Here is a 17,024-nt window from a genome sequence, read left to right on the forward strand (position 1 = left end):
GGTGCATGTTTAGGCCATTTTTGAACTTGAAACTTTATTTCGAACCGTAATAAGGACTGGAGGGAGGGAGTATATATCCAAAGGAACATGATCCGCTGCTTGGTTAGTGGTGTGTACGTAGTACATGAGATACTGGAACCTGCCATTCTCTCTATAGCATCATTTATCAGTGTTTCTTCAAGCAGTCCTCTTTCTTGGTTCAACATAAATGTTCGTGTAGGGTTCACAATTCTTTCATGTATAAATATCTCTGCACGGCTCTGAACAATTGACAACGAATATACATAATGTTCTGGAAATTTTATGGTTCCTATATGCTATTATGGTATATATCAGAGCCGTAAAATCACCTCCATGACACATTCACCTTCCCCAAATAGGGGTTATTCAAGCACATCCTCTGCGATCTCCATTCTTCTTCTTCTTCTCTTACTATTTTTTCTTCCTCCCCGTCTCATTTCATCTCTATTAAACTCACTCATGATAATACGTCTCCCCACTCCCTCCCCCCAATCATTCTCCTTATCCTCTTTTTCTTGTTTTTAGTGATGTTTGGGGCCATGCTCCTCTTTTATCTATTAATGGATATCAATATTATGTTTCTTTAATACCAAATTTACCCTGTTTTATCCCTTGCATCTCAAATATGATGTCCTTCATGCCTTTATTTTATTTTAAAAAACAAGCTGAAAATTTGTTTAATACCAAAATAAAATTTCTTCAAACTATGGGGTGGGGAATTTCAGTCTTAAGGACCACTCCACTGCTTATCACCTTTGGACTTGAGGACTTCGGGTCACATGCTAAAGGGTCTTTCGTTCTGCTCTACTTAACCATTTTAGCTACCCCCAGTTAGAATTGGGATTGGGATCCAACAATTACATAATAAGAAAAGGATTAGAAAAACCAAAAACGAGTGCAAGCAAGAATGTCCAGTATCAAAAGCTTGCCTAAAGCTATGAGTTGAGAAAGATTTGTATTTGACAAATAGCTTACCCTGATTTCACGGGAAGGGTCACTTCTCTCTGGGAGGGGAGTGGAGGGTGGAAGGAGAGGATAGATTCAGCCGTCAAAGCAGAGTAGTGGAGCCAGAAAGGAAAGAATGAGTAGTAACAAAAAGACATGTGACGAAAGAAGGAATCACCAACCAGAAACAAATACAAGTGACTAAGCCTAACCAGAACTACTTAACTTTCACCGCTCGACTTTACTCGCTCCTGAAACAAGACTTAGTCTACGACTAACTGCCATACTGCTGTTAGAGTTTTGAGACAGATGGCACCTTCTTCATTGGCAATAGCAAGCGTATACCATGTTTGAGCAAGGTTGCTTATAGAATCGGTTGTTTCGAGATCCGGTTGGTAATCTGTACTGAGCGGTGTAATCTAAAGCATCTCAATCCAGGTCATCTTTCTTTGATGTTGTTTCTTATATCATCTTCAATCTCACGATATTATCCATTGTATCACTTGTCCATATTTCATGCTAAAAAATGGGACTATTGAATGAAAACACAGGCATAAAGTAGAATTTGGTTTCTCTCTTCTCCATCATGCCTCTCTTCTAAAGCAATTCTGGGTTCATGTATTTTTCTTCTGCAACATATTTAACAAATCGTCGTTCTTCTCCTTCTCTTCATTATAAATCACCTTATCAACTCATATTTACTCATAATCCTGATTATAATTTCTCAAAAATTTTTGGATATGCATGTTGGCCCAATTTGGTTCACTTTGCTATGCTTCTTTTAGTCCTATTGGTCGAACTAAACTTGATTCATATGCTCATCAACTTATTTCTTGGTTACAAACATTGAACAAAAGGTCAATCCTTAGCTCTTAGACATCAAAACCTATCAAATTCTTATTTCTAGCTAGGGATATTTAGTTTAATGAGTTATTGTTTCCCTTTTCATGATTCATTATTTACTTCCTCCTCCTCTGATTTGCCACTTATTCAAGCCTCTTCTCCTTTCAATTTTAATTTCCTGACACTTTACCTTCTGTCTACTTCCCTCAATCCCATTTCTGCTTCTCATATGCCATTCCTCTCATCCACCTTCAATAATTCTGAACCATATGCTCATTATTTGTGAAGGTCTTATAGATTAAACTTGAGACTCGTTAGTTTGAATGTACGAATGCTAGCTGAAAAATTGATTACATTCCTTTTTCGTTAGGTATGAAAGTGATGATGTGTTTTTATTCGTTCCTCCAAAAACAAACGGAGAATTCCAAAAACTTTCTATGCTTCTACACTTGTTTTTCCTATTGTCAGCCTGAGAAATACGACACATACTTAGAACAAGTGCAAGTGAATGATATTTAATGAAAATCCCAACTGAGAGTGAAAAATGCACATCTCCATCTATAGTTCAAACTTTAAAATTGTGCAATATTTCCTTGTTGATGGATGCATTCCATAGTGGCTAGATCAAAAATTAGTCCCTTTTTTTTGATGAAACTGGCGACAAATCAATGTCTTGCTTGAAAACTTGACTTAGGCTCATCCCATGAAGACTAGCTCTTGGACATTATGCACTACAAAAAATTTGTGTTTTAGAGGTACTTCAACAAAATGTCATGAAAACGCGCTCTAAGAAAATGTTTTCAATCTGAAATGCCCCCTTAGGGTGTGTTTTTTTCTAAACGGCCCTATAGGGGGCATTTCTTGAAAAAAAAACACCCTCTAAGGGGGCGTTATAAGAGACACCCCTATAGAGGTCGTTTGTATGGAACCCCCATGCCATGTGGGGGTGTTTTTACTGTTGAAAACAACTCCTAAGTAAAAATGTCCCCTCGACAGCCTATAAATTCATTTGCTCGCTTGAATCTTTTGCTTGAGTAGAGTCGAGCAAATGGATTGAGTCTGCAGGCTAGCCCGTTTAACTAGCAAAATTTGATGGATTGGGTTGAACAAATTAGCCCATTTTTTAAAACGGGTTGGGTCAGCCCAATCTGCAAAATTAGCGGATTAAAACGGGTTAGCCTGCGGGTTAGCATATTTTTTTTAAAAATATTTTTTATTTTTTAATCACATTATATCTTTTTATAAATCTACAATAATGATAATATTTTTCAAATATATAATTTATGACTCCCAAATATATTCTTTACATTTGAAATATAGTGTAAATCATTTTTCTAATTTGCAAATCAAATTTTTGTAAATCAATAATTTATTAATTTTTATAGAAATATTTTGAATATATATTATTTATTAATCTCATGAGATCTATTGATTAAAATCATAAATATAAATTTATTAAGAAAAATAATATGAGTTTATATTTAAATTTTATTTCTCATTGAGAAAGATAACATACTTAAGCGAGAAGATGATTGATAGTAAAAACCTAGCAAAATAAATTTTCTTGGTTGAATTCTATGTTTATTTTATTTATGTACAAGTTCTTTAATTGCTGATTTACTTTAAAATGTGAAATATATATATATATATATATATATATATTTATATTATATAAATTTTAAAATTTTTTTAAAAAAATTTGATAAATTTTTGCAGGCCAGTCCGCAGGTTGGCTAGCGCTAAAAAATAGGTTGGGTTAGGTTTTTTAGCCCGTTTTATTTGGCAGGCTGACCTAACCCAACCTGCAAAAATGCCAACCCACGCGGACTAGCACCCGGGCTGGCCCGTAACCCGTTTGCCTAGTGCTACGCCTGAGTATGTCTTCTTCCTTAAATTTTATTTTTGAATTTTTTTTGTTAAATTTTTATTTATGATGTGTTTTTTAATTTTTTGTGTTGAATATTTGTAGATAATTGAAATATATATCTCACTCAAAATATTTGTGAAGAAAGCTTGTGAGTCCAGGTTAGTAAAATTTTTATGATTAAATTTAATTTTTTTTCATATAGTTATTTATTTTAATATTTTCCATGTAGTTAATTTTTATGTTATTTATTTTCCATTTATTTATTTTTTTCATGTTGCATGTGAATTTTTTATTTTTATGATATTCAATTTTTTAATTTTAAGTGATTTTGGTCAAATGTAATATTAAATTAAATTTAGGTAAAAATTTAAGGTGTAAATAAATAAAATATTGTTTATAAATAAATATTTTTAATGTGTAGAATTTATTGTTGTTAGGATATAAATATCATAAAACTCAATTTTTTTAGTAATGGATAGATCGTGGATTAATATGCCTCGAACTATTGAAAAATATCTAAATGGACTAGAAACAATTTTAGATTTTGCAATGTCATATGGGGATGGAGTTGAACTCATTTTTTGTCCATGTCCAAGGTGTAATTTTAAAAAATAGCATAAAAGAAATGATGTTTGAAAGCACTCAATGTTGAAACAATTTCCTTGAGGGTATACGTTTTGGGCAATGCATGTGGAGACACGTGCTAGGGTAGATGAATGTGGAGATATCTCAACAACTTCAAAAGCAAGAATTGAAATGTTATCTCCAATGCAACAAGAAAATCCAATCATTAATATAATTTGTGATGCATTTGGAATGCCACAAGAAACGACAATTTCTCAAGAAGTAGACGGTGGTGATTCATTATTTTTGAATCAAATGGATGAAGAGACTAGAAATTTTTATGAATTATTAAGAGAGGGAGAGCAATCTTTGTTTGATGGGTGTGAAAAATACACAAAGTTTTCTTTTTTGGTAAAATTATATTACATCAAGTGCTTGCATAGAATTAGTAATAAGGCAATGTCCATGATTTTTGAATTTTAGCAGATGCATTTGAAAATGCTAAATTCTAAAATCATTTTATGAAGCAAGGAAAATAATAAATAAATAGGGATTGAACTATAAAAAAAAATCATGCGAGTCCGAATGACTGTATGTTATTTTGGGGTCCTGATGTAGACATTAAAGTGTGTAAAAAGTGCAACACTTCTAGATGAAAGTCAAAGAAGGGAAAGAAAAAAGCTACAAAAATTTTAAGATATTTTCCATTAAAACCACGCTTATAGAGGTTGTATATGTCATCGAAGACATCCAAACACATGAGATGGCATTATGATGAAAAAAGTGATGATGATATGTTAAGACATCCAAGGGATTATGAGGCGTCGAAGCATTTCAATGGATTGTACCTAGAATTTATAGTAGACCCAAAAAATGTTAGGCTAGCTTTAGTTGCAGATGGTTTTAATTCATTTGGGACATTAAGTACAAGTTATAGTATCTAGTATGCGCTTCTCATACAATATAATCTTCCACCAAGGATGTGTATGAAATAGAGTTCTTTCATCTTGTTAATGATTATTCTTGGGAAGAGAGCATGTGATAATAACATTGATGTTTACTTACAACCATTAATTTAAGAATTGTTAGATATGTGGAACATTGGTGTTGATATTTATGATTCATACTCTAAGGAAGTTTTTAATTTATGTGCAGCTTTGATGTGGATTATTAGCGATTTCCTAGGCTTAGGTACATTATCTAGTTGGAATATACATACAAGGTTAGCTTGCCCATCCTGTAACTTTGATTCAATTTCTTATAGGCTTCCTCACAGTCAAAAATGGTGCTTTTATAGGGAATCATCAATTTTTAGATCATAAACACAAATTTAGGATAGCCTGAGCTAAATTTGATGGAAGCCATAAGCGTAGAGATCCTCTTATTCTTTAAGTGGCATGGATATTTCGAGACAAGTTGATAATATTAATAATGTCTTCAAAAAGGATAATGTGACGAGTACATCAGGCAAAAAGTCTCGAGGTACATCTGGTGGAGACATTCAACAATGGCATAAGAAAAGCATCTTGTTTAATCTTCCATATTGGGTAAATAATTTGTTGTGTCACAATTTAGATGTCATGCATATTGAAAAAAATATATGTGACAATATAATCATTACACTACTGAATGAGATTGGAAAGTCAAAGGATCATCTTCAAGCAAGAAAGGATTTACAAGAAATGGGCATTCGTTCAGAATTATGGCCAAATAACAATGGTAAATTTGATCTAGCTTCATTTACACTATCAAAAGCAAATAAGGATAGGTTTTTAAAAATCTTGAAGAATATAATTGTGCCTGATCGATATGCTAGTAATATTTTTAAATGCGTTGATGTTGCCCAGCGTAAGATCAGAGGATTAAAAAGTCATGATTCTCATGTGCTAATGCAACAATTGTTGCCTTTAGCATTAAAAAATACACTGCCAATGGAATTGTCTGTTGTTTTGATTGACTTGTCTTTTTTCAAGAAGCTTTGTAATAAAGCATTGGTTGTGGATGAACTCAATCAACTTCAATGTAAAGTCGTATTAAAGCTTTGTCACAAGGAAATGATATTTCCACCATTGTTCTTCACAGTGATGGTGCATTTGATTGTACACTTGGTTGGTGAAGAAAAGCTTGGGGGTCCTATACAGTATTGATGGATGTATCCTATGGAGAGATTTTTAGGCAAGTTAAAATCTTATGTAACAAATAAAGCTTGGCTAGAATGATCCATTGCTGAAGGTTATTCAGGGGATGAAATTCTTCTATTTTGCTCAAGGTATTTTGATGACATTGAGACAATATTCAATCGTCCTCAATGAGTTGATGATTGTCATGCTGTTGACACCCATGTGAATACTATGTTTCCACTGATTGGCAAAACAGTTGGAGGATTCGAGTATTTCACACTTATTGAAAAGGAGAAATTACAAGCACATCGACATGTGCTTACTAATTGTAAAGAAGTGGAGCCATTTTTATAATAAGTTTACAAATACTTACCATAAGCATATGTTGTTTCTTATCAGCTATATATTATTATTAATAATGTCTTCATTATAATAGGGAATTTAGAAGCATTGTAAAGAGACAACTTCGAATTCATACAAGGTCATCCATTGAGGTTGATAAGAGAGTTCATCACGAATTTGTTGATTGGTTTTATCATAAAGTAAGTAATGAAATATTTCTTTTATAATAATATATTATACAAACGATACTTACTAAAAATATATATTTTTCTAGATATCAAATAAAGACAGTCACTACTTAGGTGACCTCAAGTTCCTTGCATTGGGCCCTCTAGATCATGCACGTAGATATTCAGCTTACAATATAAATGGGTTCAATTAATAATTTATTTAATATTCTTGGATACATATAGGAGTGCTTTTATAAAAAAGTGCTCTAGTATGTTTTGCCTATATTTTTTGGAGCACTTTTTTGCATAAGCACTCTGAAATAGGTGCTCTTAAAAACATATTTTGTTCTAGTGTTTGCTTGTTTGAAAGCAAGTGATAGTAACATTTAATATGAAAATGTAATGGTTCAAGATTTTGTTTAAAGTTATATGGAATCCCTTTTATTTCAAAATTTATTAATTTTTTATAAAAATCATTGTCTCTTTAACTTGCATAATTGTTTCAAATTTCTCTTTTATTTATGTTCAATTATTTATTGTTGGGACGTTATTTACTGAAAATAATTTTGATCTCAAATAATGTAGCTGACACTAAACCACTTGCCTAACATTGAGAAGTCTATTATTGACTAGAGGTGGATGAGTTAATGATTAAGCTTTCTTTTGATGTAAAGTTTTATTTATGAAATTTTGTTTTGTAAACTTATTTTTAGGTGTTCCACATTGATTATAGCTAAGTCCTTTATTTTTTTATATACTCAATTTATTGGCTGGAAGAAGCTCTATTCCTGATTAATTTGATATTTTAATTGAAATATTGTATTGTAGAATTTTTGAGAGGTTCTATTTATAGAGGGTTCTGCTAAAATTTTTACAAAAATACTAAAACTTTTATTATAGGTGAACATTATTAAATACGTTAAAAATTTCAATATAAATTTAATTATGTTTCAGAAATAAATATTAAATATTAAACATTAAATTAAAATTTTTTTGATCACGACTTAAGGGATGTATGTTTGTGCATATATCCCTTACCAGTCACGTTTAATTTTTGGAATGTAACAAAGTTCTCCTACTTCTTCCTTGCTTTTATTTTTTTTATTTTTGGTTTTCCAAAAGCAAAGCAGAGATATCACGTTGCCCTCTTACAAATTGATGTAATTTGTATATTTGTCATTAATTTCATAATGCAATTAAATACTACATGTTATCTATAAATGCAACATATATGTACTTATTAACATCTAGAATTTTATGCCATTTTATTACATTTTTTCTTGGTTTCTAATATATTTTGGTTCAATTGTATATATTTTGATTGTCCAAATTAAAAAATGTGCATATTGCTTTAGGTTTGCACATTTGGTTTTTAATTTGATACTTTTAGGCTAATTTTGTGTTATTTTAATTTAAGGTTTGATTAGATGAACACAAATTAATTCTTGGTGCAAGGAAAGCATAAAACAAACACTAGAAATAAAACACAAAAACTTACAAAAAGAACAAATAAAAAAATAACATAAGAAAACAATAAGTAACAAGAAGAAACAATATTTACAATGCTAAAATGAAATCTAATATCAATAGTCTAACGTTAATCAAGATATTCTCAATGCCAAATTCTTGACAACGACACCAAAAACTTGTTACACTCTTCACAATTTTATTCTCAGCTTCAGTCAGTTTTCTCTAATTTAATCACTTGGTCATCTATAACTTGAAACAATATAAATTTGAATGTTTCATTTTAAACACACTCTTATGAAAGATCCACCAACTTCTCCAGACCCTCCTTGCGTTTTTCAAATGCGACTTAAGCATCATCGTCTTCTCAACCTACATATCAATGCAGTTATTGAATTTTCATTAATTTCTAAAACTCAATTAAATATTGTGATCACTATCTGCAATATACTGAATACAATATCTGTATCACCTACTTATTTCTAACTTCTAACACGTTTGAATTCGGATGTGTTTCTTTTTTTAACACGTTCTTGTAAGAGATCCACCAACTTTTCCTTATCCTGTCTCGCTTTTTTAAAGGAAATTCATGCATCATAATCTTAACAACCTACATATCAACATATGTAGTTTTTGAATTTGTCACTATTTTTCGAAAATCAATTAAATATTGTGTTCAATAAATACAATAATTGTTTTGTCTACACATTTATCACCTCAAACATTACGGAATTCGAATCTATGATCCATTTTCAGCAGATTCTTGTGAAGTTGCCACCGACTCCTCCTTGTCATACAACAACTTGTGTTTCTATTTTTGTGGGGCTTGGATTGAGCCTCACACAAGAATCCTACCACGCGTGTGCATAAGATTTGGTATTGATTCAATATATAATCACGCGCACGTGCGGACACATGTTCGTGCTTGCGTACAACTATATAAGATTGGATTGAGACTCACACAAGATAAAATCTCAATGAATTTTGTAATTGATTGAATCAACAATCACACAATCACACACGCCGGGCGCACATGCACATGTAAAAGCAAGCATATAGGGATCAATCAAATCTACAATCTTTCTCATACACATACATAATAGAAACACATTTACCCACGTCTCTGTTATGGATAAATAAGTCCCACATCTATTAATTAGAAAATAGATTAGGAATATATTTAAAATTTGATATGTGTCTAAGTCAATGGTTTGAGTTATTTTAGTAAAGTACATTTTCCTCAAGCATACTTAATATAAACAATTTAACATTATAGCAAAAGTCATACAATCTAAGGACAAAAAATAAAAAGAAAAGAGAGAGGAAAAAACAAACAAAACAACAAAGAAAAAAGGGGCAAGAATGAACAGAGGAAAACAAGAGATTAAGGGGGGGGTGAAGATTATGAACGTAAAGCCTCTAGACTAAGAAAATACAAGCTTAGGCAAAGAGAAGGAAAAAAATGAGGAAAAAAATGTAATAGGGAAATATTAGAGATAAAGAAGTATCATATCTAGTAATTAAAAAATATATTAGAAATAGATATAAAGTTTGATATGTGTCTAACAAATAGCTTAAGCTGATGAAATACTACTTTCAAGCATACTTAATATGAAGAATTTAACAAGCCCTTCCCCACCCCACTTGTAATTTACTATATAAGTCATTTCAAATTGCCTTAATAAAATATGCTTAGTTCCAAACTCAACTTATTTTTTCAATAGATCTTTTAGGGGTATCTAACCAAGTTCTCCTATTCCTTCCATATTATTATTTTTTCAAAAAACAACTCAGAGATTTCATGTTGTCTTCTTACAAATTGATGTAATTTTTGTACTTGTCATTAATTTTCATAATGCAATTAAATACTATATATTTTCAATAAATGCAGCATATAGGTACTTCCTTCCTTGTTGAAGCCACGTTGTTGTTTACTAGGCTTTGGTTGAGGCTTACACATGATGAAGTAACCCAAAGGATGGATGGAAAATTCTGTCTCGCACTTAGATGACAATAATACTTAAGATTAATATGATGAATATAATAATTTTATTTTCACTGTTGACATCATTAAAATTATGAAAAACACTGACATATTCAAATATTATTTTACTATATCATTATTTTATCATGTGAAAATTAAAATTCTCTCAATGAATAATGATAGATGATAGAGTAATTTGAATGTAAAATGTTTCTCTGTGTTTCAAGACTTTAATGGTGTCAACGATGACAGAGTATAACATTATTATTTTCATCATATTATTCTTTAGTGTTATTGGCCCTTTAAGTTCTAGAAATTGTCTTTTCGATTCATCCCAGAAGTTCTGAACTTCATCATGTGTGAACTTCAAGCCAAACCTTGATGTTAAAAGAATGTTTTAGTAATGTGACTTCAACAAGCAAGGTTATACATTGAGAGTAGTATTTAATTGATTTGTGAATATATATTAATAAAAACAAAAATTACAGTGTTGCCTTCTTTGAGAAAAGCAAGGAAAAGATAAGGAGGAGTTGGTAAATACCTCGAAAGGGTCAGTTGAAAATAAAACAAAAATTCGCATTTGGAGCTCAGCATATTCCATGGAGGCCAATTGAATCATAGAGGAAAGATTTTGGAGTAATATTTTAACGATATTATTAAAACAAATATTATTTTGTTAATTACGTATTGTTGTTTCCTATATTTATGATTTGATAATCACCCGGTAACTTATCAAAGTCGTTGGTTAATATATGGGTAAGAAATACTATTAGTATATTGAGATTTATTTGAAATTGAGGGGACTAAATTAGTATTAATTTAATTATAAAGTCTTTTTCTATATCCTTTTCTATAATTTTTTGGGCCATTCTCTATAATTTTTGGATCAACAAAGTAATGGATATTTAAAGGAAGGATGACATTACTCCGTTTTTAATACATGAAGCATCACTTCACCCTTCATATTTGAGAGTACCTAGTTAGCTATGCATCTGGAAAAAAAAAAGGAATTAATTAGCACTTATATCCTTTAAGTTACAGTAAGTAATAAGTTCTAGACGACAAATATTGAGTTGTCAGGATAATAACGAGTTTACTTTAGCGTTATCACTAAGAGAGTTATAGAAAAGAGTAAATATAGAATGACTTTTGCATACAAAGCAAATTTTTAAAAGTTGGATTTGGCACGGAGTAACATGTTTTTGCTAAAAATAATGTAGCAAAATATTTCTATGTTTGGTATTTCGATTTAATATAAATTAAAACGATATATGCATTACCTCCACTATATAGATAACATATTCTTTATTGGAATAGAGGGCTTTTCTTGCTGATGATTAAAGGGAATTTTTATCCTAAATTATTTTTTAAGATGTACTTTGTACCTCAAATTATGAAATAGTAATGTCACCTCTCAAATATTAAAAATAGTGCAATGTTGTCTCTTTGTTAAACATCTATTATTTTGATTGTCACTTAACTGAAAAATTATGAAACAGAACCTAAAAATTTACAAACAAATACCCTATAAAAATTAATATCAATTAAGTTTTAAAAATTGTGAATAAATTGAAAAGGGTCTAATATTATTTTTTATCTATGTAAAACACCAAAATATCATTTAACTAACTACTTGGATTAACTACCAGGTGACCAACTACTAGTGAGAGTATCAATAAGAAATTAAAAACTATTATTTTTATTTTAACAACATTTTTTTAAATATTAATACTTCAATATTTAATAACATAAATATTAATGTTATTTAACAATTTTAACATGCAATTTGCAAATGAACTTTTGAGATTTACAAATCTTTTGTAAATTTTTAACTAATTAATCAGTGTAATATTTGTTATTTATGAGTTAATATATATATATATATATATCTTTAAAAATTTATAGCTCCACAAGCAATGTATCCGAGATTTATAGCGAAATATGTTTTTCACACTGGCTTAGTGGTAAATTAAAATAGTGTGATAAATTATAATTTTTTCTCCAAAATTCACAAGGCTTCATTATAAAAAAATTACAAATCAACTCGTGTATTCAAGATTTATAAGTAAATGTGTTTTTTACATTATATGAGCTATAAATCAAAATAGTTTGATAATTCATAAGTTCTCCTTCAGAAATTTATTACGAATGTAAAACTCTTTCACTTATAAATTACATATACACAAGCGTAGTTGTGAATTTCTAGAAGATTTGTAAATAATCTCAAGAGATAATTTGTAAATTTGGTGTGAATATTTATAAATAATGTTTTTTAAATCATTAGAAATTAACTAGTAATATTTTAATGAGATATTATTGAAAAAAATATAATTTAAATTTTCTGCGAATATTTGTTAATTTCTAATAATTTAAATTTGATGTGAATATTTGTAAATAATAATATTTAAATGATTAGAAATTAACTAGTAATATTTTATTAAGATATTATTATTATAAATATAATCATTTTAATTAATGACTTACAAGTGTTGTTGCCAGCAATGATGATCATCTGATTATCACGGGTAGCTAATCGAAGTAATATTTTTAAAAATGATTTTTTTGGTTTTTTACATGAATAAAACGACAGTAGTTTCTTAACATTTATTTGTAATTTTGTAAACTTAATCAATATTAGATTTCTTATAGAGTACTCGTTTGCTATTTTTGAGGACCTTTCATATAACCTTCTTAGTTGCCAAACAGTCAAATTAACGGATATTTAACATAGCGGTGACATTGTTCAATTTTTAATGCATGAGAAGTGATATTACCCCTTGGAAAAAAAAGAAGTACAGGAGCAAAATTTGAGATTTAACCAAAACAATAATAAAACCATACAATGAATATCCACCATGCAATCATGCATGTATGCGAAATAAAATAAATGAATGATGGAATAATACCCATACTTAATAGGCGTCAGGTCTCTGTTACAACAATTGGGATTTTTGCACTTTTTTTGTTTTCCTGTTGATTGGTAAAATTATATCAAGGTCCAAGGATTCTAGTAGCTCCTCGTATAATACTTTATGAATATTATATTTTTTGCACCTTGATTAATCCTTTTTTTTTTTTTAGTTTCAATAGTCAATAAGTACTAGACAACAAATGTTGAGTTGTCACGATAATTATATGGTTGCTTTAGGTTTATCACTAAAAAAATTATACAAAGAGCAAGTAACAAATGATATTCAATGATTTTTCTTTACAAAGAAAAATTTTAAAAGTGGGATTCGATACGTAGAAATATTTTTCACTAAAAACAATGCAGCAAACTATTTCCATGTTTGATATTTCAATTTAATACAAATTGAAACAACATCAATGTGGAAAAATAATAAAACCATGAAATGATCAATATACACATGGTACATGCATATGCATTCATTGGGTTGAAATTACACCATTTCTAACCTAAAATTAATAAAACCATTCAGTGAATACCCATGATGCATGTATGCGAAATAAAATGAATGAATGATGGAATAAATAAAACCCACAATGAAATTCCAATATTATGGCATCGTATTATAAATAGCTTGCTTTCCTACCACAAGAAATCAAGTTCATCACAAGAGGAGGACCGTCAAGCTATTGAGATGGAGAGTCTGAGCCTCCAAATTTGTGGCTGAAGTTCAAGTCTCAGTTTCTGAACAAAGTTCAAGAAATAAACAGCTTGAGCACATGCATTTGGAAACAAATGATTTCTGTAAGCAGAAAAATTTGCTTTCTCTCCCAAAAGCTCTTGCTAATGATCCTTTTCTTTCTTCTAACAAGTAAATTTTTGTGTGTGTATATGTTGGATATGTGATTTGCCAAAATCAGTTAAAAATTGTGCGCTAGGTACAGGTCCGAGACGAAGAAAAATCCTTCTGGTGGTAGTATAATATGTCACCTAAGCTCTGTTCTTACAGAAAAATAGGAGATTATTTGAAGATGATATTTGTGACAAAAATAAAAAATTGGCAAAGATGTTGCAAATCTTTGCCAAAATAGGTCTCAAACATGCGTCTCAAATCTCCTATTTTCTGGTTGAAAAAGAGTTTATGACTCAATATGTTATCACCTAAAGGACTTCTCTTCTTGTCGTGCCTGTACTTAGCACATAGTTCTTTCACTGATTTCTTGCGAATCATAAATGAAAAGATACATACATATAAAAAACTTACTTGTCAGAAAATTAAATTGATAATTAGCTAGAGCTTTTGTGAAAAATACAAAATATTTCTACGTGCGGAAATTATTTGTATCAAAATGTGCTTAAGCACAAACTAACTATTTCTTGAACATTGTTCATAAACTTGGACACTTCTAAGACTTTATTCACAAATTTGGATACAAAGATTCTCCATTTTTAATTTTGTTTTGTTATTTTTTATTTTAAGTATGTCTTTATATATAATTTTTGTTACTAGTTTTATTTAGAATAATTGTTATGTAACTAAAAATATGTATTCAGTGTATTTTTTAGAAATATACATGCATGTTTCTATTTCCTCTTATGTAAAGGTCAAGCGCTTAATGTGCTCGACAATGTAATTTTGTTGTCAATAAAATGGGATTTTCTAGTCATCCCAAGATAATTTTCACTACAAAAAAAAAAATATTGAAACAGAGATGCCCATTAGAGGCAAAATCCGATTCATTTATAATAATAGAGATGAGAACTGAGACGAATTGTAAATCTAAAGACATGTTTAGTTCAGAAAAGAATTTAAAACATTCAAAAGTTATGGTTTTAGAGACGCATATTCTCCATCTAAAAATTGTCTCTACATCTGTCTCGAGTTATGTCTATATGCATTGAGATTTTAATTTAAAATAAATAAATAAAATAGAGACAGATGTAGAGATAAAAACACATTGCCTCTAAATAGAAATCAAAATTAGCCTCTAGCATTCATTTTAAAAAAATTATTGTTTAAAGACTTAATTGGTGACAATTTTTTAATAAATTTAAAGATAGAAATAGAATTTCCTGTAGTTTCTTTAATTTTTTATAATTTAGACACGGAATAGAGACGGATATAAAAAATTTACAGACAACCAACAGGATTTATGGGTCTCGAAACCCATCTCTAAAGTTTTTTATTTTATTTGATTTTTTTTTTAACAACGAGATAGAAATAGAAAATGGTGAAGCTGTACTTTGTGATTTCAAATCGCTTCTTAAAACACCAGAAAAGCTATTTAAAAAATTGAATGGGCTTTAATGTTATATATGAAGTTCAGCCTCTTTCATTTTTTTTTAAATTTATCGATTTATTTATCTATAACTCCCCAAGGAGGTTGACTCTCCAAAGCTTTTCCATGTAAACATCATACGAATTATACAGAAGGTCACATCGTCCCCATTCGATAACTTATAATATCTCTATCACCACACGTGGTTTAATTGATTAAGAATTTGTTTACATTAATTAGTTCTTTTTTACAAACATATTAATTGTTTCTTTTCTTTTTGAAAAAAAAGAAAGATATAGGTGTCCACTATTTTTTAAATTTATCTTCTCTTCATACCAATCGTTAAATATTAGGAATGTTGATTGTTAAATTGAAATTTGATTAGAGTATTTTACTATTTTGTCCTCCTTTGTTTCTATGTTTTTTGGTCTTTGTTTTCATTCGTTGGAGCAAGAAAAGTTATAGACACTAGTATAGACAGGCAAATTTATACTAGTTAAAATAGTTTATCTACACTGGTTCACTAGTGCAAAAAGTATTTTTCGCCACAATTAAAATGTATTTTTAGCAACAGAAGACGCTCTGTGGTAGAAAATAGTGTGGTAGTAAATGTATATTTTTTGCGACAAGTATAATGTAACTGTGACGAAAAATGCTATTTTTCGCCACAGATGAAGTTAAGATCTGTGGCGGGAAATAGCCTCTTTTGCCACAAGAGTATTTTAGACCTGTGGCCAAAGATGGTTGAGCGGTGCATCTTTGATAACAGTTGTGGTTACAACTGTCACCATAGATTTATTTTTTTACCACAGTTACAACTATAATTGTGACTGTAAATGCTATGTTTTTTTATAGAATTACCTATAATTATATACATCCCTTACTTTTACAAAACCTGTATTAATACATAAATAGCAGCTCCAGAGGCCAATACAAATATATATAATACTAACATTTCAACTAAAATCTCCATTTTCAATACACATCTAAAATGTTTCTACTCTAACCCTGTTAATTCTAAGAAAAAATGAGACCAAAGATTCCTTATATGTCTCAACTCTCGCTTAGAATATGGCTCTAAATTTTGAAAGTACTGCAATTTCAATAACAATATATATAAATAATAACTCAAGTATATGACAAATTTCATAATATAAATCATTATTAGCAAATTATTACCTGATCAAATGAGTGAATAATACCTTGAGTGATGATTTCATACATAAAAATTATTACATAATAACCACACTCTACACTTCCTGGTTGTTAAGGACACTATAAAGATAATAAAATAATAAAATTTATAAATCAATATTATAATCTTCATTCTAATAAGAGAATAAATTTAAATACTTACTTGCATTTGCACCCACTTAATTTCATTCTTTTTCTTGTCAACCATTTCCCGTTGATTTTCAATATGTTGCTAATAATCTATTTACCAAATATATACACTTAAAAAATATTAAATATATGTTATTAATAACACAAAATGGAATTATTTGAAGACTTAC

This window comes from Prosopis cineraria, unplaced genomic scaffold, assembly GCF_029017545.1.
Source record: "Prosopis cineraria cultivar Desert tree isolate PC_DT_omini unplaced genomic scaffold, ASM2901754v1 PC12, whole genome shotgun sequence".
Classification (NCBI taxonomy): Eukaryota; Viridiplantae; Streptophyta; class Magnoliopsida; order Fabales; family Fabaceae; genus Prosopis; species Prosopis cineraria.